The following is a 14,542-nucleotide window of genomic DNA, read 5'->3' as shown; positions in this document are numbered from 1 at the left end:
ATTACATTAGTTTGGTTTTAGGAAAAAAATTGCCAGACTAACGCGCCAGACAGCGTTTGTGTTCTCAAAATAGAAACAAAGTTTTCGTTTTGAAGTGAGGATTTTAAATTTCCTCAATAGGATCTGTTTTTCCAATATCATTTTCATTGTATGGGTAATTTAACAGTTGAGGTTTATGTACGATGGTGATAAATCATATTGACAGTTGTCAAAGTTGAGTCTGTTTCTGGTCAAATTGCTGGGGAAGACTTAAAATGTCCATTCATTTCTTAATTGTTTATGAGGGCTTTGTTGGTTTAGGAGAAATTTGTGGTTCAAATATATGTTGGAAAAGCACATGAAGGATTTAACTTTCTTTCTCATATTCTGCATGCTATCACCATGTTGAAAATAAAGTAAAGATGTGCAGAGGAGAAATTAATTATAAATAGTCTTGTGCAAAATAATGTTTGGGGAGGTAGGCCTGGTTCCATAACTTGAATCCACAGCCGAACGTAACGACTGCCTTGAATTTACCTTTACAGTTTTATTCATCGATACATTCAGGCGTGTACTGGAAGGAATTTGATTCAAACCTACCCTCTCCAACACATATTTGCACATGTCTAAGTATGAATAAAAATAGAATTCCGTATGTCAAAACATATATTTTTTCCCCCTTTGTTTGTTGTTAACAAAGATTTTGCAGTCTTAAGAAAGACTTTGCATTCTTAAAAGCGTCATCTGAGCAGTTAGGACTTGCATTAATGACTTACGATAAACCATTGATTTTAAATGGTTGATAATGAAAACAACACATTTTTTATGATTTCTCTCATACAATTCTAAGTAAAAGCTAAACTTGTATTAATATAAGATGTTAGCTTTGAAAGGTGATATCAGAAGCACCAGGAAATATATATATTGATGGTGGCATGCCAACATCTTCTCTGTGGAGCACTTGAAGGGTTTTGCTACAAATGATTTTTGCTGACTATATTAAACACAGTTGGAAGCTACGTGTTTCAAAAGAAAAACACCAATTGCTTGGGCTCGTCCGGGATTTGAACCCGAGACCTCTAGCACCCAAAGCGAGAATCATACCCCTAGACCAACGAGCCATTACATTAGTTGGGTTTTAGGAAAAAAATTGCCAGACTAACGCGCCAGACAGCGTTTGTGTTCTCAAAATAGAAACAAAGTTTTCGTTTTGAAGTGAGGATTTTAAAATTCCTCAATAGGATCTGTTTTTCCAATATCATTTTCATTGTATGGGTGAATTAACAGTTGAGGTTTATGTACGATGGTGATAAATCATATTGACAGTTGTCAAAGTTGAGTCTGTTTCTGGTCAAATTGCTGGGGAAGACTTAAAATGTCCATTCATTTCTTAATTGTTTATGAGGGCTTTGTTGGTTTAGGAGAAATTTGTGGTTCAAATATATGTTGGAAAAGCACATGAAGGATTTAACTTTCTTTCTCATATTCTGCATGCTATCACCATGTTGAAAATAAAGTAAAGATGTGCAGAGGAGAAATTAATTATAAATAGTCTTGTGCAAAATAATGTTTGGGGAGGTTGGCCTGGTTCCATAACTTGAATCCACAGCCGAACGTAACGACTGCCTTGAATTTACCTTTACAGTTTTATTCATCGATACATTCAGGCGTGTACTGGAAGGAATTTGATTCAAACCTACCCTCTCCAACACATATTTGCACATGTCTAAGTATGAATAAAAATAGAATTCCGTATGTCAAAACATATATTTTTTCCCCCTTTGTTTGTTGTTAACAAAGATTTTGCAGTCTTAAGAAAGACTTTGCATTCTTAAAAGCGTCATCTGAGCAGTTAGGACTTGCATTAATGACTTACGATAAACCATTGATTTTAAATGGTTGATAATGAAAACAACACATTTTTTATGATTTCTCTCATACAATTCTAAGTAAAAGCTAAACTTGTATTAATATAAGATGTTAGCTTTGAAAGGTGATATCAGAAGCACCAGGAAATATATATATTGATGGTGGCATGCCAACATCTTCTCTGTGGAGCACTTGAAGGGTTTTGCTACAAATGATTTTTGCTGACTATATTAAACACAGTTGGAAGCTACGTGTTTCAAAAGAAAAACACCAATTGCTTGGGCTCGTCCGGTATTTGAACCCGGGACCTCTCGCACCCAAAGCGAGAATCATACCCCTAGACCAACGAGCCATTACATTAGTTGGGTTTTAGGAAAAAAATTGCCAGACTAACGCGCCAGACAGCGTTTGTGTTCTCAAAATAGAAACAAAGTTTTCGTTTTGAAGTGAGGATTTTAAATTTCCTCAATAGCATCTGTTTTTCCAATATCATTTTCATTGTATGGGTAATTTAACAGTTTAGGTTTATGTACGATGGTGATAAATCATATTGACAGTTGTCAAAGTTGAGTCTGTTTCTGGTCAAATTGCTGGGGAAGACTTAAAATGTCCATTCATTTCTTAATTGTTTATGAGGGCTTTGTTGGTTTAGGAGAAATTTGTGGTTCAAATATATGTTGGAAAAGCACATGAAGGATTTAACTTTCTTTCTCATATTCTGCATGCTATCACCATGTTGAAAATAAAGTAAAGATGTGCAGAGGAGAAATTAATTATAAATAGTCTTGTGCAAAATAATGTTTGGGGAGGTAGGCCTGGTTCCATAACTTGAATCCACAGCCGAACGTAACGACTGCCTTGAATTTACCTTTACAGTTTTATTCATCGATACATTCAGGCGTGTACTGGAAGGAATTTGATTTAAACCTACCCTCTCCAACACATATTTGCACATGTCTAAGTATGAATAAAAATAGAATTCCGTATGTCAAAACATATATTTTTTCCCCTTTGTTTGTTGTTAACAAAGATTTTGCAGTCTTAAGAAAGACTTTGCATTCTTAAAAGCGTCATCTGAGCAGTTAGGACTTGCATTAATGACTTACGATAAACCATTGATTTTAAATGGTTGATAATGAAAACAACACATTTTTTATGATTTCTCTCATACAATTCTAAGTAAAAGCTAAACTTGTATTAATATAAGATGTTAGCTTTGAAAGGTGATATCAGAAGCACCAGGAAATATATATATTGATGGTGGCATGCCAACATCTTCTCTGTGGAGCACTTGAAGGGTTTTGCTACAAATGATTTTTGCTGACTATATTAAACACAGTTGGAAGCTACGTGTTTCAAAAGAAAAACACCAATTGCTTGGGCTCGTCCGGGATTTGAACGTGGGACCTCTCGCACCCAAAGCGAGAATCATACCCCTAGACCAACGAGCCATTACATTAGTTGGGTTTTAGGAAAAAAATTGCCAGACTAACGCGCCAGACAGCGTTTGTGTTCTCAAAATAGAAACAAAGTTTTCGTTTTGAAGTGAGGATTTTAAATTTCCTCAATAGCATCTGTTTTTCCAATATCATTTTCATTGTATGGGTAATTTAACAGTTTAGGTTTATGTACGATGGTGATAAATCATATTGACAGTTGTCAAAGTTGAGTCTGTTTCTGGTCAAATTGCTGGGGAAGACTTAAAATGTCCATTCATTTCTTAATTGTTTATGAGGGCTTTGTTGGTTTAGGAGAAATTTGTGGTTCAAATATATGTTGGAAAAGCACATGAAGGATTTAACTTTCTTTCTCATATTCTGCATGCTATCACCATGTTGAAAATAAAGTAAAGATGTGCAGAGGAGAAATTAATTATAAATAGTCTTGTGCAAAATAATGTTTGGGGAGGTAGGCCTGGTTCCATAACTTGAATCCACAGCCGAACGTAACGACTGCCTTGAATTTACCTTTACAGTTTTATTCATCGATACATTCAGGCGTGTACTGGAAGGAATTTGATTTAAACCTACCCTCTCCAACACATATTTGCACATGTCTAAGTATGAATAAAAATAGAATTCCGTATGTCAAAACATATATTTTTTCCCCTTTGTTTGTTGTTAACAAAGATTTTGCAGTCTTAAGAAAGACTTTGCATTCTTAAAAGCGTCATCTGAGCAGTTAGGACTTGCATTAATGACTTACGATAAACCATTGATTTTAAATGGTTGATAATGAAAACAACACATTTTTTATGATTTATCTCATACAATTCTAAGTAAAAGCTAAACTTGTATTAATATAAGATGTTAGCTTTGAAAGGTGATATCAGAAGCACCAGGAAATATATATATTGATGGTGGCATGCCAACATCTTCTCTGTGGAGCACTTGAAGGGTTTTGCTACAAATGATTTTTGCTGACTATATTAAACACAGTTGGAAGCTACGTGTTTCAAAAGAAAAACACCAATTGCTTGGGCTCGTCCGGGATTTGAACGTGGGACCTCTCGCACCCAAAGCGAGAATCATACCCCTAGACCAACGAGCCATTACATTAGTTGGGTTTTAGGAAAAAAATTGCCAGACTAACACGCCAGACAGCGTTTGTGTTCTCAAAATAGAAACAAAGTTTTCGTTTTGAAGTGAGGATTTTAAATTTCCTCAATAGGATCTGTTTTTCCAATATCATTTTCATTGTATGGGTAAATTAACAGTTGAGGTTTATGTACGATGGTGATAAATCATATTGACAGTTGTCAAAGTTGAGTCTGTTTCTGGTCAAATTGCTGGGGAAGACTTAAAATGTCCATTCATTTCTTAATTGTTTATGAGGGCTTTGTTGGTTTAGGAGAAATTTGTGGTTCAAATATATGTTGGAAAAGCACATGAAGGATTTAACTTTCTTTCTCATATTCTGCATGCTATCACCATGTTGAAAATAAAGTAAAGATGTGCAGAGGAGAAATTAATTATAAATAGTCTTGTGCAAAATAATGTTTGGGGAGGTTGGCCTGGTTCCATAACTTGAATCCACAGCCGAACGTAACGACTGCCTTGAATTTACCTTTACAGTTTTATTCATCGATACATTCAGGCGTGTACTGGAAGGAATTTGATTCAAACCTACCCTCTCCAACACATATTTGCACATGTCTAAGTATGAATAAAAATAGAATTCCGTATGTCAAAACATATATTTTTTTCCCCTTTGTTTGTTGTTAACAAAGATTTTGCAGTCTTAAGAAAGACTTTGCAGTCTTAAAAGCGTCATCTGAGCAGTTAGGACTTGCATTAATGACTTACGATAAACCATTGATTTTAAATGGTTGATAATGAAAACAACACATTTTTTATGATTTCTCTCATACAATTCTAAGTAAAAGCTAAAATTGTATTAATATAAGATGTTAGCTTTGAAAGGTGATATCAGAAGCACCAGGAAATATATATATTGATGGTGGCATGCCAACATCTTCTCTGTGGAGCACTTGAAGGGTTTTGCTACAAATGATTTTTGCTGACTATATTAAACACAATTGGAAGCTACGTGTTTCAAAAGAAAAACACCAATTGCTTGGGCTCGTCCAGGATTTGAACCCGGGACCTCTCGCACCCAAAGCGAGAATCATACCCCTAGACCAACGAGCCATTACATTAGTTGGGTTTTAGGAAAAAAATTGCCAGACTAACGCGCCAGACAGCGTTTGTGTTCTCAAAATAGAAACAAAGTTTTCATTTGAAGTGAGGATTTTAAATTTCCTCAATAGGATCTGTTTTTCCAATATCATTTTCATTGTATGGGTGAATTAACAGTTGAGGTTTATGTACGATGGTGATAAATCATATTGACAGTTGTCAAAGTTGAGTCTGTTTCTGGTCAAATTGCTGGGGAAGACTTAAAATGTCCATTCATTTCTTAATTGTTTATGAGGGCTTTGTTGGTTTAGGAGAAATTTGTGGTTCAAATATATGTTGGAAAAGCACATGAAGGATTTAACTTTCTTTCTCATATTCTGCATGCTATCACCATGTTGAAAATAAAGTAAAGATGTGCAGAGGAGAAATTAGTTATAAATAGTCTTGTGCAAAATAATGTTTGGGGAGGTTGGCCTGGTTCCATAACTTGAATCCATAGCCGAACGTAACGACTGCCTTGAATTTACCTTCACAGTTTTATTCATCGATACATTCAGGCGTGTACTGGAAGGAATTTGATTCAAACCTACCCTCTCCAACACATATTTGCACATGTCTAAGTATGAATAAAAATAGAATTCCGTATGTCAAAACATATATTTTTTCCCCTTTGTTTGTTGTTAACAAAGATTTTGCAGTCTTAAGAAAGACTTTGCAGTCTTAAAAGCGTCATCTGAGCAGTTAGGACTTGCATTAATGACTTACGATAAACCATTGATTTTAAATGGTTGATAATGAAAACAACACATTTTTTATGATTTCTCTCATACAATTCTAAGTAAAAGCTAAACTTGTATTAATATAAGATGTTAGCTTTGAAAGGTGATATCAGAAGCACCAGGAAATATATATATTGATGGTGGCATGCCAACATCTTCTCTGTGGAGCACTTGAAGGGTTTTGCTACAAATGATTTTTGCATACTATATTAAACACAGTTGGAAGCTACGTGTTTCAAAAAAAAACAGCAATTGCTTGGGCTCGGACGATTTGAACCCGGGCCTCTCGCACCCAAAGCGAGAATCATACCCCTAGACCAACGAGCCATTACATTAGTTGGGTTTTAGGAAAAAAATTGCCAGACTAACGCGCCAGACAGCGTTTGTGTTCTCAAAATAGAAACAAAGTTTTCGTTTTGAAGTGAGGATTTAAAATGTCCTCAATAGGATCTGTTTTTCCAATATCATTTTCATTGTATGGGTAAATTAACAGTTGAGGTTTATGTACGATGGTGATAAATCATATTGACAGTTGTCAACGTTGAGTCTGTTTCTGGTCAAATTGCTGGGGAATACTTAAAATGTCCATTCATTTCTTAATTGTTTATGAGGGCTTTGTTGGTTTATTAGAAATTTGTGGTTCAAATATATGTTGGAAAAGCACATGAAGGATTCAACTTTCTTTCTCATATTCTGCATGCTATCACCATGTTGAAAATAAAGTAAAGATGTGCAGAGGAGAAATTAATTATAAATAGTCTTGTGCAAAATAATGTTTGGGGAGGTTGGCCTGGTTCCATAACTTGAATCCACAGCCGAACGTAACGACTGCCTTGAATTTACCTTTACAGTTTTATTCATCGATACATTCAGGCGTGTACTGGAAGGAATTTGATTCAAACCTACCCTCTCCAACACATATTTGCACATGTCTAAGTATGAATAAAAATAGAATTCCGTATGTCAAAACATATATTTTTTTCCCCTTTGTTTGTTGTTAACAAAGATTTTGCAGTCTTAAGAAAGACTTTGCAGTCTTAAAAGCGTCATCTGAGCAGTTAGGACTTGCATTAATGACTTACGATAAACCATTGATTTTAAATGGTTTATAATGAAAACAACACATTTTTTATGATTTCTCTCATACAATTCTAAGTAAAAGCTAAACTTGTATTAATATAAGATGTTAGCTTTGAAAGGTGATATCAGAAGCACCAGGAAATATATATATTGATGGTGGCATGCCAACATCTTCTCTGTGGAGCACTTGAAGGGTTTTGCTACAAATGATTTTTGCTGACTATATTAAACACAGTTGGAACTACGTGTTTCAAAAGAAAAACACCAATTGCTTGGGCTCGTCCGGGATTTTAACCCGGGACCTCTCGCACCCAAAGCGAGAATCATACCCCTAGACCAATGAGCCATTACATTAGTTGGGTTTTAGGAAAAAAATTGCCAGACTAACGCGCCAGACAGCGTTTGTGTTCTCAAAATAGAAACAAAGTTTTCGTTTTGAAGTGAGGATTTAAAATTTCCTCAATAGGATCTGTTTTTCCAATATCATTTTCATTGTATGGGTAAATTAACAGTTGAGGTTTATGTACGATGGTGATAAATCATATTGACAGTTGTCAAAGTTGAGTCTGTTTCTGGTCAAATTGCTGGGGAAGACTTAAAATGTCCATTCATTTCTTAATTGTTTATGAGGGCTTTGTTGGTTTATTAGAAATTTGTGGTTCAAATATATGTTGGAAAAGCACATGAAGGATTCAACTTTCTTTCTCATATTCTGCATGCTATCACCATGTTGAAAATAAAGTAAAGATGTGCAGAGGAGAAATTAATTATAAATAGTCTTGTGCAAAATAATGTTTGGGGAGGTTGGCCTGGTTCCATAACTTGAATCCACAGCCGAACGTAACGACTGCCTTGAATTTACCTTCACAGTTTTATTCATCGATACATTCAGGCGTGTACTGGAAGGAATTTGATTCAAACCTACCCTCTCCAACACATATTTGCACATGTCTAAGTATGAATAAAAATAGAATTCCATATGTCAAAACATATATTTTTTTCCCCTTTGTTTGTTGTTAACAAAGATTTTGCAGTCTTAAGAAAGACTTTGCAGTCTTAAAAGCGTCATCTGAGCAGTTAGGACTTGCATTAATGACTTACGATAAACCATTGATTTTAAATGGTTGATAATGAAAACAACACATTTTTTATGATTTCTCTCATACAATTCTAAGTAAAAGCTAAACTTGTATTAATATAAGATGTTAGCTTTGAAAGGTGATATCAGAAGCACCAGGAAATATATATATTGATGGTGTCATGCCAACATCTTCTCTGTGGAGCACTTGAAGGGTTTTGCTACAAATGATTTTTGCTGACTATATTAAACACAGTTGGAAGCTACGTGTTTAAAAAGAAAAACACCAATTGCTTGGGCTCATCCGGGATTTGAACCCGGGACCTCTCGCACCCAAAGCGAGAATCATACCCCTAGACCAACGAGCCATTACATTAGTTGGGTTTTAGGAAAAAAATTGCCAGACTAACGCGCCAGACAGCGTTTGTGTTCTCAAAATAGAAGCAAAGTTTTCGTTTTGAAGTGAGGATTTTAAATTTCCTCAATAGGATCTGTTTTTCCAATATCATTTTCATTGTATGGGTAAATTAACAGTTGAGGTTTAGGTACAATGGTGATAAATCATATTGACAGTTGTCAAAGTTGAGTCTGTTTCTGGTCAAATTGCTGGGGAAGACTTAAAATGTCCATTCATTTCTTAATTGTTTATGAGGGCTTTGTTGGTTTAGGAGAAATTTGTGGTTCAAATATATGTTGGAAAAGCACATGAAGGATTCAACTTTCTTTCTCATATTCTGCATGCTATCACCATGTTGAAAATAAAGTAAAGATGTGCAGAGGAGAAATTAATTATAAATAGTCTTGTGCAAAATAATGTTTGGGGAGGTTGGCCTGGTTCCATAACTTGAATCCACAGCCGAACGTAACGACTGCCTTGAATTTACCTTCACAGTTTTATTCATCGATACATTCAGGCGTGTACTGGAAGGAATTTGATTCAAACCTACCCTCTCCAACACATATTTGCACATTTCTAAGTATGAATAAAAATAGAATTCCGTATGTCAAAACATATATTTTTTTCCCCTTTGTTTGTTGTTAACAAAGATTTTGCAGTCTTAAGAAAGACTTTGCAGTCTTAAAAGCGTCATCTGAGCAGTTAGGACTTGCATTAATGACTTACGATAAACCATTGATTTTAAATGGTTGATAATGAAAACAACACATTTTTTATGATTTCTCTCATACAATTCTAAGTAAAAGCTAAACTTGTATTAATATAAGATGTTAGCTTTGAAAGGTGATATCAGAAGCACCAGGAAATATATATATTGATGGTGGCATGCCAACATCTTCTCTGTGGAGCACTTGAAGGGTTTTGCTACAAATGATTTTTGCTGACTATATTAAACACAGTTGGAAGCTACGTGTTTCAAAAGAAAAACACCAATTGCTTGTGCTCGTCCGCGATTTGAACGCGGGACCTCTCGCACCCAAAGCGAGAATCATACCCCTAGACCAACGAGCCATTACATTAGTTGGGTTTTAGGAAAAAAATTGCCAGACTAACACGCCAGACAGCGTTTGTGTTCTCAAAATAGAAACAAAGTTTTCGTTTTGAAGTGAGGATTTTAAATTTCCTCAATAGGATCTGTTTTTCCAATATCATTTTCATTGTATGGGTAAATTAACAGTTGAGGTTTAGGTACAATGGTGATAAATCATATTGACAGTTGTCAAAGTTGAGTCTGTTTCTGGTCAAATTGCTGGGGAAGACTTAAAATGTCCATTCATTTCTTAATTGTTTATGAGGGCTTTGTTGGTTTAGGAGAAATTTGTGGTTCAAATATATGTTGGAAAAGCACATGAAGGATTCAACTTTCTTTCTCATATTCTGCATGCTATCACCATGTTGAAAATAAAGTAAAGATGTGCAGAGGAGAAATTAATTATAAATAGTCTTGTGCAAAATAATGTTTGGGGAGGTTGGCCTGGTTCCATAACTTGAATCCACAGCCGAACGTAACGACTGCCTTGAATTTACCTTCACAGTTTTATTCATCGATACATTCAGGCGTGTACTGGAAGGAATTTGATTCAAACCTACCCTCTCCAACACATATTTGCACATTTCTAAGTATGAATAAAAATAGAATTCCGTATGTCAAAACATATATTTTTTTCCCCTTTGTTTGTTGTTAACAAAGATTTTGCAGTCTTAAGAAAGACTTTGCAGTCTTAAAAGCGTCATCTGAGCTGTTAGGGCTTGCATTAATGACTTACGATAAACCATTGATTTTAAATGGTTGATAATGAAAACAACACATTTTTTATGATTTCTCTCATACAATTCTAAGTAAAAGCTAAACTTGTATTAATATAAGATGTTAGCTTTGAAAGGTGATATCAGAAGCACCAGGAAATATATATATTGATGGTGGCATGCCAACATCTTCTCTGTGGAGCACTTAAAGGGTTTTGCTACAAATGATTTTTGCTGACTATATTAAACACAGTTGGAAGCTACGTGTTTCAAAAGAAAAACACCAATTGCTTGGGCTCGTCCGGGATTTGAACGCGGGACCTCTCGCACCCAAAGCGAGAATCATACCCCTAGACCAACGAGCCATTACATTAGTTGGGTTTTAGGAAAAAAATTGCCAGACTAACACGCCAGACAGCGTTTGTGTTCTCAAAATAGAAACAAAGTTTTCGTTTTGAAGTGAGGATTTTAAATTTCCTCATTAGGATCTGTTTTTCCAATATCATTTTCATTGTATGGGTAAATTAACAGTTGAGGTTTATGTACGATGGTGATAAATCATATTGACAGTTGTCAAAGTTGAGTCTGTTTCTGGTCAAATTGCTGGGGAAGACTTAAAATGTCCATTCATTTCTTAATTGTTTATGAGGGCTTTGTTGGTTTAGGAGAAATTTGTGGTTCAAATATATGTTGGAAAAGCACATGAAGGATTTAACTTTCTTTCTCATATTCTGCATGCTATCACCATGTTGAAAATAAAGTAAAGATGTGCAGAGGAGAAATTAATTATAAATAGTCTTGTGCAAAATAATGTTTGGGGAGGTTGGCCTGGTTCCATAACTTGAATCCACAGCCGAACGTAACGACTGCCTTGAATTTACCTTTACAGTTTTATTCATCGATACATTCAGGCGTGTACTGGAAGGAATTTGATTCAAACCTACCCTCTCCAACACATATTTGCACATGTCTAAGTATGAATAAAAATAGAATTCCGTATGTCAAAACATATATTTTTTTCCCCTTTGTTTGTTGTTAACAAAGATTTTGCAGTCTTAAGAAAGACTTTGCAGTCTTAAAAGCGTCATCTGAGCAGTTAGGACTTGCATTAATGACTTACGATAAACCATTGATTTTAAATGGTTGATAATGAAAACAACACATTTTTTATGATTTCTCTCATACAATTCTAAGTAAAAGCTAAAATTGTATTAATATAAGATGTTAGCTTTGAAAGGTGATATCAGAAGCACCAGGAAATATATATATTGATGGTGGCATGCCAACATCTTCTCTGTGGAGCACTTGAAGGGTTTTGCTACAAATGATTTTTGCTGACTATATTAAACACAGTTGGAAGCTACGTGTTTCAAAAGAAAAACACCAATTGCTTGGGCTCGTCCAGGATTTGAACCCGGGACCTCTCGCACCCAAAGCGAGAATCATACCCCTAGACCAACGAGCCATTACATTAGTTGGGTTTTAGGAAAAAAATTGCCAGACTAACGCGCCAGACAGCGTTTGTGTTCTCAAAATAGAAACAAAGTTTTCATTTGAAGTGAGGATTTTAAATTTCCTCAATAGGATCTGTTTTTCCAATATCATTTTCATTGTATGGGTGAATTAACAGTTGAGGTTTATGTACGATGGTGATAAATCATATTGACAGTTGTCAAAGTTGAGTCTGTTTCTGGTCAAATTGCTGGGGAAGACTTAAAATGTCCATTCATTTCTTAATTGTTTATGAGGGCTTTGTTGGTTTAGGAGAAATTTGTGGTTCAAATATATGTTGGAAAAGCACATGAAGGATTTAACTTTCTTTCTCATATTCTGCATGCTATCACCATGTTGAAAATAAAGTAAAGATGTGCAGAGGAGAAATTAGTTATAAATAGTCTTGTGCAAAATAATGTTTGGGGAGGTTGGCCTGGTTCCATAACTTGAATCCACAGCCGAACGTAACGACTGCCTTGAATTTACCTTCACAGTTTTATTCATCGATACATTCAGGCGTGTACTGGAAGGAATTTGATTCAAACCTACCCTCTCCAACACATATTTGCACATGTCTAAGTATGAATAAAAATAGAATTCCGTATGTCAAAACATATATTTTTTCCCCTTTGTTTGTTGTTAACAAAGATTTTGCAGTCTTAAGAAAGACTTTGCAGTCTTAAAAGCGTCATCTGAGCAGTTAGGACTTGCATTAATGACTTACGATAAACCATTGATTTTAAATGGTTGATAATGAAAACAACACATTTTTTATGATTTCTCTCATACAATTCTAAGTAAAAGCTAAACTTGTATTAATATAAGATGTTAGCTTTGAAAGGTGATATCAGAAGCACCAGGAAATATATATATTGATGGTGGCATGCCAACATCTTCTCTGTGGAGCACTTGAAGGGTTTTGCTACAAATGATTTTTGCATACTATATTAAACACAGTTGGAAGCTACGTGTTTCAAAAAAAAACAGCAATTGCTTGGGCTCGGACGATTTGAACCCGGGCCTCTCGCACCCAAAGCGAGAATCATACCCCTAGACCAACGAGCCATTACATTAGTTGGGTTTTAGGAAAAAAATTGCCAGACTAACGCGCCAGACAGCGTTTGTGTTCTCAAAATAGAAACAAAGTTTTCGTTTTGAAGTGAGGATTTAAAATTTCCTCAATAGGATCTGTTTTTCCAATATCATTTTCATTGTATGGGTAAATTAACAGTTGAGGTTTATGTACGATGGTGATAAATCATATTGACAGTTGTCAACGTTGAGTCTGTTTCTGGTCAAATTGCTGGGGAAGACTTAAAATGTCCATTCATTTCTTAATTGTTTATGAGGGCTTTGTTGGTTTATTAGAAATTTGTGGTTCAAATATATGTTGGAAAAGCACATGAAGGATTCAACTTTCTTTCTCATATTCTGCATGCTATCACCATGTTGAAAATAAAGTAAAGATGTGCAGAGGAGAAATTAATTATAAATAGTCTTGTGCAAAATAATGTTTGGGGAGGTTGGCCTGGTTCCATAACTTGAATCCACAGCCGAACGTAACGACTGCCTTGAATTTACCTTCACAGTTTTATTCATCGATACATTCAGGCGTGTACTGGAAGGAATTTGATTCAAACCTACCCTCTCCAACACATATTTGCACATGTCTAAGTATGAATAAAAATAGAATTCCGTATGTCAAAACATATATTTTTTTCCCCTTTGTTTGTTGTTAACAAAGATTTTGCAGTCTTAAGAAAGACTTTGCAGTCTTAAAAGCGTCATCTGAGCAGTTAGGACTTGCATTAATGACTTACGATAAACCATTGATTTTAAATGGTTGATAATGAAAACAACACATTTTTTATGATTTCTCTCATACAATTCTAAGTAAAAGCTAAACTTGTATTAATATAAGATGTTAGCTTTGAAAGGTGATATCAGAAGCACCAGGAAATATATATATTGATGGTGTCATGCCAACATCTTCTCTGTGGAGCACTTGAAGGGTTTTGCTACAAATGATTTTTGCTGACTATATTAAACACAGTTGGAAGCTACGTGTTTAAAAAGAAAAACACCAATTGCTTGGGCTCATCCGGGATTTGAACCCGGGACCTCTCGCACCCAAAGCGAGAATCATACCCTTAGAAAAACGAGCCATTACATTAATTGGGTTTTAGGAAAAAAATTGCCAGACTAACGCGCCAGACAGCGTTTGTGTTCTCAAAATAGAAGCAAAGTTTTCGTTTTGAAGTGAGGATTTTAAATTTCCTCAATAGGATCTGTTTTTCCAATATCATTTTCATTGTATGGGTAAATTAACAGTTGAGGTTTAGGTACAATGGTGATAAATCATATTGACAGTTGTCAAAGTTGAGTCTGTTTCTGGTCAAATTGCTGGGGAAGACTTAAAATG

This window comes from Pelobates fuscus, chromosome 6, assembly GCF_036172605.1.
Source record: "Pelobates fuscus isolate aPelFus1 chromosome 6, aPelFus1.pri, whole genome shotgun sequence".
In the NCBI taxonomy this organism is placed as follows: Eukaryota; Metazoa; Chordata; class Amphibia; order Anura; family Pelobatidae; genus Pelobates; species Pelobates fuscus.
This window is presented reverse-complemented; position numbering follows the sequence as displayed.